We start from the raw sequence: 15,825 nt of genomic DNA, 5'->3' as shown, positions 1-15,825 counted from the left end.
ACTTTTTTTTTTTAAGCTCATCAGCTATCGTTAGCAGTAGTGGATTTTGTCTGTGGCCCAGGAGCATTCTTCTTCCAATATGGCCCTGAGAAGCCAAAAGACTGGACACCTGTGCACTAGATCAAAAGGCTACTCCTTCTGGAAGCAATTGTAAAGAATTTCTGACATTATCTTGACATGAAAACCAATGGATAGTGGGACAGAATGAAAAATCTTCAAGAATTTTTCTTGTTGGTTTTTTTTTTTTTTTTTTTTTGAGTCAAGGTGTTGCTCTGTGGCCCAGGCTGGAGTACACTGGCGAGATCACAGCTCAGTGCAGGCTCAAGTTCTCCTCCCGCCTCATCCACAGTAGTAGCTAGGACTACAGATGCGCACAACCACTCCTGGCTAATATTTTATTTTTTGTAGAGATAGGGTCTCACTATATTGTCCAGGTTGGTCTCAATCTCCTTGACTCAAGGGATCCAGGACAGGATAACAGGCGTGAGCCACCACACCTGGCTATGTGCATGAACTTTGAAGACAAATACAAGGCTCCACACAAGTTAAGGTTTTCCCACCTAATTTCCAGGGGATCTTTTGGTGCAAGGATGAGAAACCCTTAAAAGTACACCGACAACTCCAAAGATTCAAGAGAGTTCATTCGGGCTGAGCCAGCCCACTGGGCAGACTGACCTTCAAACAAGGCCCACCCATGACATACACCACCAGATGGCTCTCCAAGAATCTCTCCAGTTCTCAGGTTCCCTAAGGTACTGGACAGAGCTAGGAAAGCAAACCCATTTGCTTATTCCTGCACGAAACCCCTTGAGTTCAAGACCCCACAATCAGATGAGGATGGAGTGGCTCACCCTCAGTCAACAGGCCAGACTCAAGGTGGTATAATGTGTTAACCAAGGGTGTGGGACTCCAGGTCTGAATCCCAACTCAGTTCTCCTTTGATAACCACACTTTGTTAATTTTCTTTAACAGGCCTTCGGTTTCCTCACCTACAAGATGAGAAGGCTGCACCAGATGGAAATTCGGGGAGTAAGGGGACGTCCGCGCACAGCGCACAGCCCACCCCACCCACGGGCCCCTCGAGCCTCCATCAAAGTTCCCAACACGCACCCGCCCCACAAATTCTGCCCAAGGTGAGGGCTGGTCCCGGGTCCTCCGGCTGCTGCATCAGCGAGTGCAGGAGGGAGGAGAAGCCTCCAAGGGAGCGACGCGGGCTCAAGGATGCAACTGGGCCGGGAGTGAACTGGGGCCCGGAGGGAGATGTCCAGTCCGGTGCTGGAGCCCAACCCTGGTCCCTGACCCCCTTACCTCCACGGTCCATATCTCCTGCTGGGTGAGGTCCTTGGACACAGCGCACTTGGTGCGCAGCCCGCTCAGGCTGCCAACGGAGATGCCGATGACCTTCTGGAGCTGCCCACACGGCTGCAGCGCCCGCCTGGCCGCGGCCCCTGTGCCTCCCTCCGCGATAGCCGCATCACCCCCGCCACCGCCCTCCTTCTTCTCTCCCATCGGGGCCGAACGCCGCGCCGCTCTATGCAGGCTGCAGTGGCCCAGGAGCGGAGTCTGGGGCGCTGGTGTCTAGGCAAGGAACCCCCGAACCGGGAGAGCTGGACCAGGAGCGACCCTCGGCGCTGTCTTAGCCAGGACGCCAGTAGATCTGGAAGCCGAGTCTGCCGATCCCGCCCTCAGACTTGCGGCGGTGGGGCCAAAAAGCCGCGGCGGTGGGGGCAAAAACCCGCGACAGCGGGGTGAAAAAGCAGCAGTGGTAAAAACCTGCCATGGCGGGAGTAAAAAGCCGCGTTGGCAAGAAGCCGTGGCGGCGGGGAAAAAGCCGCGGTGATGGGGGCAAAAAGCCGCGGCAGCGGGGGCAAAAAGCCGCAAAAAGCCGCAGCGGCAGGCGCAAAAAGCCGCAACGGTGGGGGCAAAAAGCCGGGGCGGTGGCGGAAAAAGCCGGGGCGATGGGGGCAAAAAGCCGCGGCGGCGGGGGCAAAAAGCTGCGGTGACGGGGGCAAAAAGCCGCAGCGTCAGGGGCAATAAGCCGCAACGGCGGGGGCAAAAAGCCGCGGTGGCGGGGGTAAGAAGCCGCGGCGGCAAAAAGATGCGGCGGCGGGGGCAGAAAGCCGCGGCGGCGGGGGCAAAAAGCCGCGGCAGGAAAAACCTGAGGCAGCGGGGGAAAAAAGCCGCGGCGGCGGGGACCAAAAGCCCCAAAAAGCCGCGGCATCGGGTGCCAAAAGCCGCAAAAAGCCACGGCGGAGGGTGTAAAAAGCCGCAAAAAGCCGCGGCAGAGGGGGCAAAAAGCAGCGGAGGCAAAAAGCCACGACGGCGGGGTCATGAAGCCGCAAAAACCCTCGGCGGCAGGGGCAGAAAGCCGTGACGGCGGGGGCAAAAATCAACGGGGGCGGGTTCAAAAAGCCGTGGTGGCAGGGGCAAAAAGTAACGGGGGGGGGCTAGAAAGCCGCGGGAGGGGAGCAAGAAGCCGCGGCGGCAAAAACCCATGGCGGCAGGGGCAAAAAGCGGCTGGGGTGATAAAAAGCCGCGGCGGCGGGGGCAAGGAGCCGCGGCAGCGGGGGCAAAAAGCTGCAAAAAGCCCGGGCGGTGGGGGAAAGAAGCCGCGGCAGGAAAAACCTGCGGTGGCGGGGGGGAAAAAGCCGCAGCGGCGGGGGCGAAAAGCCGTAAAATGCCGCGGTTGCGGGGGCCAAAAGCCGCGGCGGCAAAAAACCACAAAAAGCCTGGGTGGCGAGGCAAGAAGCCGCGGCGGGAGAAACCTGTGGTGGTGGGGGCGAAAAGCCGTAAAAAGCTGCGGCGCTGGGGGCCAAAAGCCATAAAAAGCCGCGGCGGCGGTGGCAAAAAGCCGCGGCGGAAAAAGTCGCGGTGGCAGGGGCAAAAAGCCGCAAAAACCGCGGCGGCGAGGGCAAAAAGCCGTGGCTTCTGGGGCAAAAAGCCGCGGCGGCGGGGGGAGAAAGACTCAAAAAGCTGCAGCGGCAAAAAGCCGCGTCGGCGGGGGCAAAATAGTGGAAATGGGGTAGAAGGCCAGCACAGCTTGGCATTCCTGGAGTGTGATGTGGAAGGAAAAGTGCAGAGGAAGACAAACAAAGATGTAAGTAGGCTTGACTCAGTGCAGCTAAGAACCCAGATGTTATCATGATATTATCTATCAGCTGATTTTTTGTATTTTAGTAGAGAAGGGGTTTTACCACGTTAGCCAGGATGGTCTCAAATCTCCTGACCTCATGATCCGCGCCCCTCAGCCTCCTAAAGTGGTGGGATTAGAGGCATGAACCACAAAGTGCTCAAAAAATCTATTAATTAAAAAATGTGTATGTAGCCGTCTTTAATCTACCATGTCCATTAGCAGATAAATACTATAAGCAAAATAACAACAATGAAAGAAACATTGACTTAGAGTAGATACTCTGATTTATTTAATAAAAATTTGAAAATAGACCAAATTACTGTATGACAAAAAAAAAATCTGTTACTATTGAGGATGAAGGTTAGTGTTTGGAAAGGGGCAGGAGAAGTATCTCTATTTTTAGTAATGTTCTATTTTCATACATGGTTATAAGCAAATACATGTGTTTCATTAATGAAGCTACCCATATTTAATCATTGTACTTTTCTGCATGAATGATATATGTCAATAAATGTCTTAAATTATATACAGCAAAAATAGACAAAACCACAAGAGGACATACACAAATGTTAAACCTAGAGAGAAATTTGAATATAAATAAGTCTCTGAATGACTGGTAGAACAAACCGAAAAATAGGATGGAGAGGTTTGGAACAGCATGATTAGCAAAATTGATGTATCTGTCTTTTAATATAGGCAGAAACATAGTTAGATTAAAAAAAAGGACTTGTCTTAGAGCATGATTTCTGAAAACAGTGGAATCGAGTTTGAATCTAGTAAGTACATATAAATAAATGTCTTAAAACTCCTCTTATGTTAGCTAATTAAGAAACATTATTGTAATGGACATTAGAAAATATTTTAATAAATTGAGTGGATTTCACACACTAAGGAAATGATCTTACTTGCATTTGATAGTTCAATTAGATACATATATACCTATAGGTAGTTTAAAATATTTCTAATAACCTTATATACTTTTAAAAAGCATTGATATCTGTTTGCACTATCTGGTCTATAGAGTACACATACCAAACATGATTATGGCTCTTCTGCTATAAACTTCAAATGTCTAATTAACACAAAAATCTAGAATGTGAAGAGTTCGTTGCATTTATTTTTACCAAATAGAATATAGGAAAGATAGCTGCAAATATACCGGACACACTTATCTGTGAGTATGGTGGTAGCCTTTCTGTTTTATTTTATTTTGAGAGAGGGTCTCACTTTGTCACCCAAGATGGACTGCAGTCATGTGATCAGAGCTCACTGAAGCCTTCACATACTGTGTTCAAGCGATTCTCCCACCTCAGTCTCCTGAGTAGCAGGGAATGCAAGTGCATGACACCATACTAGCTAATTTTTGTAAAGATGGGGTTTCACCATGTTGCCCTGGCTGATCTCCATCTGCTGGACTCAAGAGATCTGGCCACCTTGGCCTCCCAAAGTGCTGGGATTATAGGTTTGAGGCACCGCGATCAAACCAAAGATCTCAAGTAGAGATCTTTATCTATGTATATCTATATCTATCTTTAAAATAAACATATGTGCTTCTTATATATTATTATATTATTATTATATATTATATATTATTATATATTATAAATATATATTATTAATATTACATTAAAAATTTTTTTCAAGGTAGAAATATATAAAGAGGGTGCATGTAGAGCCTGGGGCATTGTGTAGTGAAGCTCAAGGCCTCTGAAGAAATGCCCCTTGCCTCTTTTGTCTGTGCTAGAATCCGAGAAGGGAAAGCAGCAGATGCACTGGTTCCCAGGTTCTTGGCATCCTACAGAGAGAAACTTGTTTGAGCTAGGGTAGCGTTAAACACCCTTGTTCTTACTCTCCTGTTTTATGTAGTGAGCAGAGACTAGCTTCATGAGAACAGACTGTGACAGTCAAGGCTGTCTGTTATTTTATGCAGCATTAATTGAGAAATTCTAGCACCTGAAGACCTCTGGGCCATTTGAGGGTAGGTGCAGGGGAGGAAAGGGAAGTTTGCATCCCTCCTGCTGTAGAGAGAACCCATGGGAAGCACAGACCTTGTCCTAACTGAAGGCAGACCCCCTTGTTAACCAGCTTCTCATCAGCCAACCCTGGATGAGTTTCTATGTCTATTTACTAAATAATCCTTATTGCTTTTCTTCACATGGGCAAAGTATGGTTTACAGGGAATATTGTTCCTTTGAACACCCATCGTGGAAACCCCTTCCTGTTGTGGGAAAACAGGCTTCCATATGTGTCTTATTGGGAAACACATAGGCAGTTTCTATGTTTTTACTGCATCTATTTCAGGGATATGGGAACTGAATAGTGCCCATCAAAGGCTCACCTGATGTTGGAAATTGATCTGAGAGCACGGAAGGACAGAATTCTTTCTTTGTTCCTGGGCAGCGGTGGTTGAGGGATCATTTTGTGGCAGCTACAGTGGCAATGATGGCGACACAATGGAGGGCTCAGTACCAAGACAAGGAGAGACTTGGCCTCACAATGGCAGCATTTCAGGGGTGCGCTCTACAGAGCATTTGCTCACATGGTTTTGGGCATTGTCTCTAACTACATTGCTTCCCCAATAGGTTGACCCATTCTAACTAACTCCTTTTCTCTTTAAAAAAGCAAACTTCATTTGTATGACTTGCAATTGTAAATGACACCAATTGGCCAGTTATCATTCAAATTCTCTGTTACTTAATCCTGCCTTTTCCTGACGTATGCAACTTTCCCCTAAAAAATTGGACACTTTGTTGCTTACTCATTGTCTTTACACATTTTAAAATGTTGCTTTATGCCCCCAATCCCTAACTACATTTTCAATGTTTTGCGAGTGGAGTCCATGTGTTGTTGATTTACGTGAAGCTCAAAATAATGGTTATAGTAAGTAGTACTTCATAATTAAGCAAAAAGCTCTTATTGAAAAATGACAGAACTATACATAGAGATGACAACATGGAGAGATATTTCATGAGATCACAAAGTTATGGTATGGCAGAAGTTGAACGCTGAATAGAGGCTCTGTGTTCCCAATCATTATTTCTACCACCAGCTTTCTATTTTGATGTTAATCATGTTCTTATGTGGGAAACCCTACATATTTGCCAATGTTTAGTTCATTGACAAAGAAATAGGAAGAGCTTCAAGAACACTCTAATATTTAAAAAATAAAACACCTATACTTGGCCGTACGAAAAAAATTGGAACTTGACATATACTGAGATCGTTTTATTTTGTGCTAGACAAATGAAGTCATAGAACAGAATGTGCTTTAAATATTATGAATAGTGCTTGCGTGTGTGTGTGTATGTGTGTCTATAGATGCATATTAGGTCTCTGAAAAGTTTTATTATTCTTTCCAGGAGAGAGACTGCCAACTTTTGAACCTAACTAGAACAAGTATATTGCTTCTTCATATTTTGATTAAGGCAAAGAGATTCTAGTTAAAAATAATTCAACTTATCGTGGAAATGCTATAAATTGCTGTGAAGTGAGTTGCTGGCTATGGCTTGTCAGAGCAAATATATTGTACAAATCTTAGGGGAGAATTAGTGCTTATGCATGAAAATCAAATCATCTTGCAGCACACTGAGAAAAACGTTAGATTTTTAAAATAATTTCAAAGTCATGAAAAGAGCAAATATGCTCCACAAAGAGCCTAGCAACCATCAATGACCAATGCCCCTTTAATATAGTTTGGTATCTGAATTAGAATCCCAGAATCTACAAATTCCTCTGGGTGTGGGTGCTGCATTTTGAGGATTTTATAACACTGCCATCACCAAGCTCTCTTTTGGTATTCACTTTAAGGAGATAATCTACGGGCAACCAGAGAGCATAAACCAAAGTAGATATCTATCTAGATAGATAGATACATCTCCATATCATTGACAGGATACATTCTGGCCGAGTGTGAATACAACCTGTGGATGTGGTTGGAGAGAACATGTGTTCCACCTGAATGGCAGATCACGATTATTCCTTCTCATCTGCTGCAATGGCTCACTGTGTTAAGGAGAGGAGCAAGACAGCAAGAACCGCATTCATTCAGTCATACAGACCAAAAGGAGGAATGTCGCCCAGCCCTCTAAACTGACCCAGAACCCAGCTCATGTCTCAACTGCTACCTCTCCTACTTAGAAAGAAGTAACTCCACCAAAGCAGGGTTCTGGACAAATATATTTTTATTGATCATATACAAATAGATGAAGATGTACTTGGATGTTAAGAAAAATAATACTATACAAAATCGAGAGAAGACAGTCGCCCCTAGACTTAAATTAAGGGTGTGTACATTAGATAATTTAATCCAATGTATCAGGTAAAAACTTGAACAAACCTTTTGGCCTCTTCCTTAAAATTCAGGGAAGCATATCCTCCACATAACAGAATCAAAATATAAATAAAAGACTGGCTTAAGATGTAAAGAAACCTTACAAATGAAAAGCCAGATGAGAAGCACTTAACTGAGAATGAAAAGAAACTGAGTGGACAAAATAATTATGAGAACATGAACCTTCAAATCAGAAAGAGGGAAAAAAGCTTATTTGATACTATGGGAACTCAAAAGAGAGTGAACACAAGGGTGAAAATTCCAAGAGTAAAGAAAAGTAGCATAACTAAATTAAGAGCATGAGAAAATGTAAACAATTTTGAGTAATAAGAACAGAAATCAAAAGTAACTATTGTATGTTATATTTTAGTAGAGCAACACTGAAGAAGAATGAAAACAAGAAATAATATTAAATATGAACATATGGAGAAGAGAATAATATTTTTAAAATTTTTAGTTTCTAAGCTTATCTGAAATTTTAATTTTGTTTTCTTATGTAATACCAGAATTATTAGGAAGGTATTATCTAATAACACTATTTTCAGTGATATTTTAAGCATTTGTCCTAGAAAAATTTCTATTTTTTAAAAATGTATATTTAAAAATACATTAAATATGTATATACATCAATCATATGTATCGATTTCTGTTTTTCTTGAATTGCAAATGAAATTTGTATTTTTCTGTTCCTGGAATAAAATAAACTTGAATGAATTGTAATATATTATTCATGCTGTAATTCAATGTGTTTGAATACTTTAAGAATGTTACATTTATAGTTAACAGATACTGACCTATAAATTTTCTGTCATAATGATGTTGTGAGACAATCTAAGAAGAATTAAAATTTAAATTCATGTATTCCTACTTTTTCTCTGTTCTCTAACTCTAATATATTTTAATTACAGATGGAGGAACAGATAGATTTTAGATGAATAGGTATATAATAGATAGATCATCCAAAATTTTTATTCTTATGGTTTTACGTAGTCAGTATTTACCTCTATTTTTCTGCATATTTATCCTTCCAATTTAGTTCATTACTTCCTGCACCTTTTATGTCATATATATAAACAGGAAATAACACATGGTGGCCAGGATGTAGAGAGAGCCACAGGACTTGTGAATAAAATCCACAGGCAAGGATGTGGCGATTCCTTTTGCAATATTGGAGGGAATTCCAAACCCTACGTTTGCAGTGGAAAAGAGTATGGTAGTTCCTCAAAACATCAAAATGGTATTGCCATATGATTCAGCAGCTCCACATCTCAGGATAGCAAAAGAAATGAAAGCACAGTCTTGAAAAAATATTTACACATCCATGTTTGCAGCAGCGTTATTGGCAATAGCTAAAACGTAGAAGCAATTGAAGTGTCCGACAACAGATGAATGGATAAGCAAAATATGATATATACATACAATGGAATATTATTCAGCCTTAAACATGAGGGAAATATTCTGACATATGTTGCAACTTGGATGAAACTTGAGGATATTATGCCAAGTGAAATAAGTTAGTCAGTGAAGGACAAATACAGTATAATTCCATTTGTATAAGGGACTTAAAGTGGACAGAATCACAGAGATAGTACAATGATGGTTGCCAGAAGCTGGGGGGAGGAAGACATGGGGAAGTATTGCTTAATGGGTATAGAGTTTCAGTTTCACAAGATGAAACGAATTATGGAGATGGATGGTAGGGATGGTTGCACAATGTTATGTCTATATTTAGTACCACTGAACTGTGCACTTAAAATGGTTAACAGAGTACATTTTATGTTATGTATATTTTACCACAGTAAAAAAATAAAATACCATAGGAATATTTTCCTGAAAGAGTCCACATAAAATTCATTTTAATGCATGTGTTTATGCATAGCTTTCTATTTTTCTCTCTTCTTTTTATATTCCAAATTAGAATATAATGCTAATCAATCATAGTGGCTGTGTTTCTTGCTTCCTCTAGTCTACAGGTAGCATACAAATGTAATAAACTACTTATTCATGTCACATCTATTTATTTTCTGCCTTATACCAAGCTTGTGGGATTCTCTTAAATACAACATTTTTATACTTACACCTATGCAATACCCATTAGAATCGCCTTCCTAAATCAGGGGAAATTGAGTCTCTGTAAGGTGCGGTAACTTCCTAAGATACAAAACTCAGCATTAAAGTCTGTATACTTCAATATCCTGCCCTCTTCTCATTTGTCTTTACTGCTTTTTATGTATGTGTTAGATGTTCAATAAATACTCTTTTTTAAACTGAATTTAAGCCGTGGAGCAGTGTTTTGTTGAACAATAAATATGATATTGGACACTCTTCCTCCCTTTCATTTATGATGCAGTTCATGAAAAAGAGAAATTCTTTCATTGTGCTAGAAGTTTAAAATAATGAAAATGCCACTTTCTACATTAAACAGAAACTGAAGGGAATCAAGATGAATTGGATGAGACATAGAAAACAAGTGGGAAATAAATCTAGTATAATTTCCCCTTTCTGTACCTCTGTCATTTAGCATTTGAGAAAATGTTTCCCCCAAATATCTTCCCAACTTAATTCATGTCTATAAAGTAGACATTTATGTCTCACCTTGTCAAGAAGGGCAAACTCTAACATAAACATTTCCCAAAAATGCTTCCTGTTAAAAGGTAAGCTCAGTCTGGCTAGAAATTAAGCTCACTTCATAAAAATCAGTTGGCAGCTAATCTTTGCATGCTGTTCTCTGAACTTGAGTGAAAGCTGTCCATCAGGCATACAGGGAATGACGGAAAAGGTGACAACGGAAGATGAATGCTATGTCACTAACCTTCAAAGATGACCTCCCTTTTCTTTCAAATTCTTGATATCTTAAGACTTCATTAATTCATCTTTCTTTGCCCGTGGTTCAACATTGTGCTATACCAAAACTCATGTAAAACAATGATCTATTGTAATAAAAATGGCATTTTTCTTTCATGTAGATGCAAGCTATCTGGCATTTTTACAATCAACATACTTCCGTTGTTAATTTTTCATTCTGTATTGGAAGTAATTGATAGGTATTTCTGAAGGGATGAAGGTGTTTCTGTGTTCATTGTGATCCAAACTTTTTTAGACCTAGTGGTGTTTGTAAAACAATTTGTGCCAGCTGACCAAGGACCACTGTGGCAGAAAGCAGCCAACTTGCATAAGATGTCACTGCCTCATCAGTTGGCTTTGAAAACTAGGGGCTTACTCTATAGTCCTATGAATCAAAGACATTGATAGATGTAGTATAAGATTACAATCATATTTTCCTTTTGACAGTCATATTATACGGCATGATGTATTGCAATTAATCTCAATTAGCTGATCACAATTAAAATTAATAATGTTTACTATTGCTGATAAACAATCATGACTCTCCTGTTCTCAAATGTGCAAGTCTTGTAATTTTAATACAAATTTGCATATTATTACTAATTGATTTAATCTCATTGTATTTGGTTCATGGATCCAATTTATTAAAATATTGATAATGGGGCAATGATTTGTCTCCCCATTTCATTTACACTAAAAGACACAATTCGTACAATGGTCTGCAAGCCCATCATGATCTGCCGCATGTTAACTGCCAAAATTATTTTATGTCTTCACCCTTGATCTTACCGGTGGTCCTGGCCACCTCACTGTCCTCTGGACATGCCAACATGCTGCTGTCTTATGACCAAGACTCTAGTTAATTTCTTGGCTTTGAAAGATAGCCCTCCATATATCCATTGATCAGCTCATACAACTTCCTCAAGTCTTTAATGAAACCTCACATTCTCGATGAGACCAATTCAGTATTTCAAACTGCCTCCCAGCTGCAACACTCCAAAACCCCTTAGTCTTCGGTGTATTTTTGAAAGGATTTATTGAGATATAATTTACATAGTGTAGAGTGCACATATTAATGTCTACAAGTCAATGGCTTTTAGTATATACACAGATAAATGGAGCCATCATCACAATGAATTTTAGAGCATTTTCATCACTTCAGAAAGAAACCTCACCTTCTCTAGCTGTTAACCTCCTATGCACTCATCCCCTACTCAATCCTAAGCAACCACAAATCTGTTTTCTGTCTCTGTAGATTTTCCTATTCTATTTTCATCTAAATAGAATCAAACAATAGGTGGCGTTTTGTGCCTGGCTTCTTTCAGTTAGCATAATGCTATCAAGGTTCATATGCGTATTGGTACTTTATTTCTTTTTATAACTGTATAACATTCAATTTCATGAATATAACATTATGTTTATCCAATAATATTTTTATTGACATTTGAGTTGTGTTCAGCCTTTGGCTATTGTAAATACTGCTGTTAAAAATATTTGTGTACAATTTGTGTTTGAACACCTCTTTCCAATAATCTGGATGTATACCTGGGAATAAATTTCTGGGTCATTTGACAATTTTATGTTTAATATATTTAGAAGCCATCAAACTATTTTCCAAAGTGGCCAGTTCTAGCCATAGAGTATCTAACTGTGGTTTTGATTTGTAGTTGCCTGATGAGTGATGCTACTGAGTATCTTTTTATGGGATTATTGACCGTTCGTGTATCTTCTTGGGAAACACATCTATTCCTATCATTTATCAGTTTTGAGTTGGGATATTTGTTACTGAGTTAAAACAATTTTTCTATATTCAAAATACATATATATACAGACATATAGATATGTGTTTTTCAAATATCTTCTCACAATTTTTGAGCTGCCTTTTGACTTGCTTGGTTGTCCTTTGAAACACCAATGTTTTTAATTTTTAAGAAATTTTAAATAACTAATTTTTATTTTGTTGCTCATGTTTTTGGTGTTACAGCTATTTCTTTGCTAGATCCAAAATCCTGAAGATTTTCCCATATGCTTTATTCTAGCTCTTGCATGTATATCTTTAAATCATTTGAGTTAATATTTTTGTATGCTTTGGGGTAAGGATTCCAATTTATTATTTTGCAAGTGGAGATCCACGTGTACGTTGTTGACACAGTTTGTTCAAAGAAGGTCTCTTCCTCATTGAATTGCACATGGCACCACTGTAAGAATCCATTGACTATAGATACATAGTTTTATATATGGACTCTCAATTCTCTTCCATCAATCTATATATTTTTCCTTCATCAATATTGTGTTGTCTTGATTACTGATGCTTTGCCGTAAGGTTTGGAGCACGGGGGTGTGAATTATCCTAATATGTTTTCTTTTTTCAAGACTATTTTAGCTATTTTAAGTCCCTTACAATTCCATGTGTATTTTAGAATCAGCTTGTAAGTTTCTAGACAGAAGTCTGTTGGGATACTTGCAGGGATTACGTCAAATCTGTAGTTTAACTTGTAAAGTACTACAATATGAAATCTTCCAATTCATGGCTGTAAGATATTTGCTTATTATTTAGATCTTCTTTAAACAATAATTTTTAATTTTCAGAGTAAAATCTTGTATCACATTTTCCAAATTAATTATTATTTCTTTTTTTGATGCTATTGTAAATTGAAATGTTTTCTTAATTTCATTTTAGGGTTTTCATTGTAGATGTGTGCAATTGATTTTTGTATATTTATCTTGTATGTTGTAATATTGCTGAAGTAATTTACTAGTTCTATCGTTCAGTGGATTCCTTAAAATTTTCTATATACAAGAATGTTATTTGCAAATAAAGTTTTATTTCCTCCTGTTCAATATGGGTGACTCTTATTTCTTTACTTGCCGATTTGCCCTGCATAAAATCTTCAGCACAGTGTTGACTAGAAGAGGTCAAAGTATGTATCCTATTCTTATCTCTGACCATAGCGGGAAAGTATCCTTTCTTTCACCACTAAGTTGAATGTTTGCTGTTGGCTTTTCACAGGTGCCATGTATCTAGTGTAGAAAGTTCTCTATTCCTGGCTCATTGAGTTTTTATTTTTTATTTTTAATCATTAAAGCATTCGGATTATGTTAAATGTCTTTTCTGAATCTATCGAGATGATCATGCAATTCTTGTTTCTTATTCTATGGATAAGATGTATTACCTTAATGGATTTTGGGCTGTTAAACCATCCTGAGATTACTAGTATAAATTTCAGTTTTTCATAGTGTATAATTCTTTTACATGTTGCTAGATCTGATTTGTTAGTAGTTTTTAAGGAATTTTGCATTTATACTTATAGCAGTTTTATTTTTCTATGCTATTTGGACTAATGTTTGTATCAAGGTAACACTGGCCCCACAGAATAAATTGGGAAGTGAATATTTCTCTTTTTAAAAAAGTTAGTCAATAATTAATATCAATTAGTAAATACTAACAAATATGATTAATTTTATAAATTATTAATTTCTCTAATTTTTATTTTCTTCCTTCTGCTTGTTTTAGGTTTAGTTTGCTATTTTTTCCAGTGCCTTAATGTGGAAGGTCATCTTATCTCATCCTTTCCTTTGTCTTTTCATTTTCAAAATAGTGTCTTTTTAGCATCAGGTGAGCTCCCCAGGTTGGTAGTACTCCATGTTTATTGCTGTACAACAATGACAGGTAATATGTCCTGAAGACAATGGAAACTTAACATTCAAAATCCTCCTAGATTTCACCTTATGTGATATGTCTTTTCCTTTGATTGGTCCTAATTTCTACCCTTTCTCTATTATAAACCATGAGTACAATGGCATTCAATGAGTTCTGTGAGTCTTTCTAGTAAATTCTTGAAACTGAGGGTGTTCTGGGGAAACCCGGATCTGGCAGTTGGTGTCAAAAGTGCGAATCATCTTATATGGCCTCTTCCTTTGAACTTTGCATCTGGACCCAAACTCTGCACAATTTGGGCCAGAAGTCTCGTGTTGACTTTGCAGCCTAAATTGTCTTGTAGTTTGTCTAATCCTCAAAAATTTGCTTTCATCAAATATTGTATTTGTTACCCCAAAATTAGCATCATGTATTTTTCTCCTAATAACTAACATTAGGAGAAATAGCCAGCTGAATCTGTAACTCAACAGAAACAAGTGATCCATATACCACATAAGTGGCCATTTCATTTTGTCTCCTTCCACCAAATCTTAGCAACCTCAACCATTGCCATGAGCCACTGTAGGCCTACCATCTACAAACCAACAAGTATCTTTTAAAAACACTTCATGCTCCCATTTGATAAATTTCCCAGCAAAGAGATGCTTACTTTAACTCTATGCAAGTGGGTCATATTCGCAAAGTCTGCAGATATTATTCATGTAGTGTGAGAAAATCATCCCAGCGATGCCAGCACATTCTCCTACCCATGATCTACTTAGTTTGCAAACATATTCAGGCCATGGGTGAGAGATTTGTATTTCACAGTACAACAATTTTATGGAGGACATTGAAACTTAGGTTGAGCATTTTAGTACAGTCACACATCACTGAATGATAGGGATACGTTCTAACAGATGTATCCATAGGCAATTTCATCATTTTGCAAACGTCAGAGAGAATATTACAAACACCTAGTTTGTACAGCCTACCATGTCTAGGTTATATGGTAGAGCCTTTCTCTCCTAGGCTACAAACCTGTGTACTACATTACTGTACTGAATACTGCAGGCAATAAGAACACAGTGGTAAGAGGTTATGTATCTAAACATACTTAAACATAGAAAACTATGTAAAAATGTGTATTATAATCTCATGGGAACACTTTTGTATATGCAATCCATCTTTGACTGAAATGTTATTATGCATGACATGACTCTATGACAAAAATAAAATAGTATATTTTTAAAAATGTACACATGTATCAAACATATTATAAAACTAAAAATATTTATTCAGTGTAAGAATTTGTAATGATCACAAAATGTTCACAGCTTATATTTAAGTACAGTTTCAAATGCCTAGTGCAATTACTATTTATTTCTTTGTGTATTTTAAACATGTATATAATAAACATTTTTCAGGTTCAACAATATATATCAGTCCTACAGGCTCTTATAAATATTAGTTAAAATCAATTGGTAAATTCATGTATATATACGCATACCTGTGTCAGTGAGCCTGTGTGCATGTATGTTTGTGTAAACGTAATTGTATGTGTGTGTAAATGTAATTGGATGCATCCTTATATTTACCCTTGCCTACAAGATTTCCAAGATTTATTTATTATCTTTAGATTATGGGCATTTAAAGATTTACCAAATACAACTGTAATAGTGGAAAATATCAAGATGTTCTTAAATTCATCTTGTGCACATAATTGTTTCTATAAATTTATGTTTCTTGCAAAACTTGCAGTAATGCTCATGCACAAAATAATTTTCTAAATAAAAAATAAAAACGTTTTCTCAGTCATTAATTCTTAAAATTATTTCTCCCCAATAATTAATGTGAATTAATTCTTAATTCTTAATTATAGAA

At 38.7% G+C, this 15,825-nt stretch overlaps 1 pseudogene; it reads left to right on the top strand.

Moving 5' to 3' along the window:
• Nucleotides 1-996: 996 nt before the first annotated feature.
• LOC100613821 (uncharacterized) lies at nucleotides 997-3,012 on the top strand (annotated as a pseudogene).
• The last annotated feature ends 12,813 nt before the right edge of the window (nucleotides 3,013-15,825 follow it).

This window comes from Pan troglodytes, chromosome 8, assembly GCF_028858775.2.
Source record: "Pan troglodytes isolate AG18354 chromosome 8, NHGRI_mPanTro3-v2.0_pri, whole genome shotgun sequence".
NCBI lineage: Eukaryota > Metazoa > Chordata > Mammalia > Primates > Hominidae > Pan > Pan troglodytes.
The sequence above is the reverse complement of the archived record's forward strand: the minus strand, read 5'-3'. Positions and strand labels throughout refer to the sequence as shown.